Below are 6000 nucleotides of genomic sequence, written 5' to 3' on the forward strand. Positions count from 1 at the left end.
TATATATATTCATTCTACTCTTGATTGAGAGATGGTTCCTTTCCAGATATAAGGAACCATCTTTCCACATATGTACATGTAGATATTTTTACTTTTATTTACATGTCTCTGTGTGTGTCTGTGTGTCTATGCCAATTTTATGAGCATGCATATGCACGCAGAGGCAAGAGAGGGTATTAAGTTCATCTTAGAGTAAAGGCAAACTAGGTTCATTCCTGTTTATGATTAAACCTCTGCTTTATATATGTATATATGTATACACACACATATACATATATATATTATAGATAGCAGTGTGTTGACAAGCTTATGAGGTGTGATTAGGCTAGGAAAAGGGTTCTTGGATTTCTGAAATGTCACAATTAAGCCTCCTGCTGTGAAATAAATTCACTCTTTGATCATTGACTTGTATCTCCCCCATGTTCTCAAAGAGGTTTTCTAACGTTCATTTTTTCTTTAAATTTCAAATTTTTTAACTGAAGTCTATCATTTTTCAATTAAATATCGGGGTACTATTTTTCTTAAGCGCCTTCATCTTCATTGGCACAAAAGTGTCAGTAAATATTGCTAGGTTTTATTCCCTAAATTTGAACTATGTTTTTTTCTGTCCCAAAGCTGACTGTGTACTCCCTGTTTTTTCCCATCTAAGTATCAGCTCATGTCTCCATAAAGAGAAGAAATAGATTTATTGTGAGTGGTCTATACCTGACCCAAATAAACTCAGTGGTGAAAAGAACTTTTTTTGCTTCCAATTTTATTTTTATATGTTGAAATATTTTATAATATACTTTTTATTCTTAAAATTATTTTTTGAGATTTATTATAATTAAATAGTCTCCCACTTTCATTTTGTTTCAAAAAACCCTCCCATAATTCCTAAATATATTTCATGCACTTATTCTTCTATGTACAGACTTCTGATGCTGACTCTTGATGTACTGTGTCTTATACAAATAAAAATATTCCAGGTTACCTCCCACAGTGGTTAGCCTAGAAAATATAGTGACCCATAGAGGCAAGTCAAAGTTTACCCTATAATGTGTGATAAATGCTGACTGGCACTAATTTGAAGATATTTCTGTGAGCATCACAGAAATCTTGACTCATGGACAATTTCATGAACAAAGAAATTGTTTGACATTTTGGGAGGGACTGTAATTTTAAGTTATTAAAATATATTTAAGAAATTTTAAAATGAAAACAGTGTAGCAACAGTATTTTGTAGAGTCAAATCCTATAAAGTCATCATACTCATTGCCTATCAGATTTGCACTACAGTTAAAATTAAAACTAACAACGAAGACACAACTTTTGGCTAGCCTGACGGCTATTTAATTACCTGTGGCACTAATCATTTAGGATATATTTATTTTCATTAGATGTTTCATTGTTCAGCCCACAGTAGGACATTGAAAAAATTTTCCCAACCCAGACAATTTTCTTTTCTTGCAATTTTCTACCATTAAAAAGAATGAAAATTCTCCATATTTATATGACCAATTTGATCCAATGCTGATTTTGGTAGGTACTTTGTTTAGTATGATGCTTTTGTAGCCTTATTTGGCAGGTAGAAACATCAATTGAATAGGCCCATCTGTTGTCCCAGCAATTAGTTGGCACTCATCTAGATAAACCAGGCGCACATCCAATGAGAGGAGTCTTCTGTGGGAGGCCTGATTATGAAAGGAAGATTTGGCTTCCATGAAAACTGCCAATGGGATCCAGGCCATATGCCTGCATGTTCATTCATGGCATATTTTTCTGAGAAATTTATTCAAAATATTAATTGAAAAAGTCCATTCGTCAGAATAAAATTGGCTTCAGCTTTACTTTGAACTCTTTCATAGTCTTAAAACAGACAAGTAAATTATTGCTGGGTGTACTTAAGAAAACTGCTAAAGATTAGCCTACTTTTTTCCTAATGATATTAGAATATGAGTAGACTATTTTTGACAACTGAGCTTTTTTTTTTTTTAAGTAAAGGTCCAAAACAGGTCAAAATTTAAAATGTGTATTAGGAGCAGTCACAATGCATTCACTGTTATTTGAAATTCATAAGGAAAAATACACAGCTTTTTAAATCAAAAATAAAAGATTTCCTTGTTAAGTGGATTATTTTTATTTCGAAACTATAAATAACATGTCACTGTCTCTTATTAGAAACTATCTTAAACTTACATGCATTTGGTATATCTTCATATGTACATCCATTCACTTATGTAAGTACAGATTGAGAAGTAAATGTCATCATTTCATATTCAAGTATTATATTATTAAAGCAAAATTAAAATGTGATGAACAAATAATGCCCAAGTTAAATTTAATTTCTATCATGGATAAAGACATATAAAAACTGTTTCAAACAAATTATAGCTGTTTATATGTAAATAATATTTTGAATAAAAAGGCAACAAATATCACAGTTTATAATGTGCTCTAACTTTTAAAATAAAGTTTATTTATCTTTAATTTAATTTATTTGAACAAAATATAAATATTGTGCATTTTAGTGGAGTATCACAACACATTTTGTCACAATGTGCATGATGTAGTATGCACAATATACTATTTAAATCAGGTTAAACACACTAGTTTCACCTTAAACAGCTATACATTTCTATGGTAAGAAAACTCAAATTTCTTTGAGACCTTTGAATTGTGCTGTTGATTATTCCTGTCGCTACTCACCCTGTCTATATGAACACATCAGAACTTGCTTTTATGTAGATATAACTTACCACCCACTGATGAAATTTTCCATGCACTTCACCTCATCTTCCCTCTTTCTGAGAACCACTTCTCTCATTTTCCATGATGACAGTTCCTTGTGGATGTGAGTATCAATATATGGTCCCTGTCTTTCTGAGTCTGGCTTATTTTACTTTATAAATTGACTTCCAGTGCCACCCACTTGTCAGAAATAATAGGATTGAGTGTTCTTTCATTACTGAATAGCACTTTCTTGTGTATGTATACTAACCATGTTTGCTTTTTTTCATTCAGAAACTGTTGGACACTCAGCTTGTTTTCTGCTCTGGGCTATTGTATGTGGAGTAATAATAAAACATAGAGGACAAATGTTTCTTCAGGATACTTAGAGGCTTATCTTCATCATAAGGTTTTTTATTGATTAACTGATTAAGTAATACCTTAGGATTCAGTATGCTAATTTCTAAAATGACTATTATTAACAATTCCTAACCAAACATGCCAAATCCCCGCCCTTATTTTTATAAATCAATGAAAGAATTTGCTAATTTTAGTATTTTTGATTGTAGTCTTTCTTACCAGAGTAAGAAAGCAATTTTGATTTTTTGAGGACTAACAATTTTGAACATTTTACTACAAATGTTGAACTCAGTATCTTCTTTTGTAAAATTTCTCTTTAGATCTATTATAAGACTTTTAAATTATTTTCATTTATATTGTTGGTTTTTGTGGGGGAGTAGGGGGTGATTATTTTCTTGATTCACTTATTTGATATTGGCATAGGATATGCTAGGATATGCTACATTTTTATATGTTGTATCCTGTAATTTTTATAAATTTGTTAATTATTTCAGAAGCTCTGTCTCTTTGTTGATACATTGGGTATATTATTATTATTATTTTACATACCAACCACAGTCTTCCCCCCTTCCTTTCTTTCTGTTCCTTCCCCCTACCTTCTTTTTATCACCTCATCCACTCCTAAGAATGAGTAAGACCTCCATGTAAGTCCACAATACATGGCATATCAAACTGAGGCAGGACAAAGGTCCTTTCCCCTCTATAAAAGCCGAGCAAGGCATCCCACCATAGGGAACAGATTCCAAAAAAGCCAGCTCATGCACCAGCGATATATCCTGGTCCATACAAAAGAAACCAAACTACCCAACTGGAACCCACATGCAGAAAGCTTGAGTCGGTCCCATGCAGGCTCCCTAGCTGTCAGTCTAGAGTCCATGATCTACCATGAGCTCAGGTCAGCTGTCTCTGTGCGTTTTCTTGTCACAATCTTGACACCACCACCCCCTCACACCGCCCCTGGCTCTTACTATCTCTCTTCTACAGGATTCCAGAGCTTGGCCAATGCTTGACTGTGAATCTCTGCATCTGCTTCCATCAGTTATCTGCAGGCCAGTAGGTAAGAGTCCCACAGGCAGACAGCTCCACCACTACCACCACCCATTGAACCCTGTATCCTACAGGACCCATTCCATGGCCAGCCATCCCAAGCAAAATCAGCAGCCACTAGAGGCACAAGCACCACCTGGACCATTTGGAAAAAGAGGTGAGTGAGTGGTCTCCCAGCTAAACTGCCCCAATTCCTAGACCCTCAGGGCACATCCTGTGCACTCCTCCTCCCATCTCAGCCCCAGCAGCCAGCCAGCAGGTAAGAGTCCTGCAGGCAGGCCACTATATTAGCACCACCACCCATTGGATTCTGTAACCTACAAGAAGCACTCAGCCTGCCAAACATACAGAATCCATCATCCTCCCCATGGTCAATATCCCCAACAAAATATGCAGCCCCTAGAAGCACAAGCACCACCTGCACCATTTGAAACTAGAGCCCTTAAAGGCACAAGCACCACTTACACTCACCAGAAAAAGAACTCCTAGAGGTACCAGCACCACCTGCACCAGTTAGAAAAAGAGCAGCCTACCCATGAATAGCCCTCTACTGCATCATCAGCAGAAACACCACCCACTCTAGTTGGAGGAACAGGCACAGGAAAAATATACACCAGTTGGAAAGCAGACTCCATAGCACTGGCACAACCTGCACCAGCTGGAAGAACAGACTCCATAGGCACAACTAAAGTCCACACTCGCCAGAAGAACTGGATGATACATTAGATCTAGGGACCCAGACCCCCACAAACCTCAGCTGAGACAATACTACTGGACCTGACAACCAGTCAATTACCAGAACCCTTGGCCACTCAGGCCAAAAGACAATAAATAACACAGACAATAAAGGAACAAAAGACCCATCCAACAAATACATCACAAAATCCACAACTGTTCCTATAATTATCCCAAACCCAGATGAGTAAAAGGCAGTGTAAGAATACATTCAACAACAGAAAGTGTGGTATAGCACCGCCAGAACATAGTGATTCAACAGCAAGACCTAAGCATCCCAATGCAGATGAAGCAGAGGAAAAAAACTTAATAATAACCTTATGAAGATGATAGAGACCCTTAAAAAAGGAAATGAAAAATTTCCTTAAAGAAATGGAGGAAAAGAAATCAATAAATCCCTTAAAGGAAGACAAGGAAAAACAATCAAACAGGTGAAGGAAACAGTTCAAGACTTGAAAATTGAAATAGAGGCAATAAAGAAAAGACAAACTGAGGGAATTCTAGAATTGAAAAATCTAGGTAAGCAAACAGGAACCACAGCTGCAGCATAACCAAAACAGTACAAGAAATGGAAGAGAGAATCTCAGGTGTTGAAGATACAATAAAGGAAATAGATTCATTGAACAAATAAAATGTCAAGTTTAACAAATTCTTTACAAAAAACATCCAGGAAAGCTGGGACACCATAGACATACCAAACCTAAGAATAGGGATAGAAGAAAGAGAAGAATTCCAGCTCAAAGGCACAGAAAATATATTCAACAAAATCACAGAAGAAAACTTTCCCAACAAAAAGAAAGAAATGCCTATGAAGGTATAAGAAGCTTATAAAACCAAATAGACTGTACCCCTCAAAAAAAAAAAGATTCACTCACCACATAATAATTAGAACACCAAACATTTAGAATAAAGAAAGAATATTAAGAGCTGCAAAGGAAAAATGCCAAGTAACATATAAAGGCAGACCTGTCAGAATTACACCTGACTTTCTCAATGGAGACCATAAACGCAGGAAGTCCTGGACAGATATTTTGTAGACACTGAGACCAAGGATGCCCAACTAGACTACTATAACCAGAAAAACTTTCAATCACCATAGAAGAAGAAAACAAGATATTCCATGACAAAACCAGAGTTAATAATACCTAT

The sequence above is a fragment of the Peromyscus leucopus genome, chromosome 10 (genome assembly GCF_004664715.2).
Source record: "Peromyscus leucopus breed LL Stock chromosome 10, UCI_PerLeu_2.1, whole genome shotgun sequence".
In the NCBI taxonomy this organism is placed as follows: domain Eukaryota; kingdom Metazoa; phylum Chordata; class Mammalia; order Rodentia; family Cricetidae; genus Peromyscus; species Peromyscus leucopus.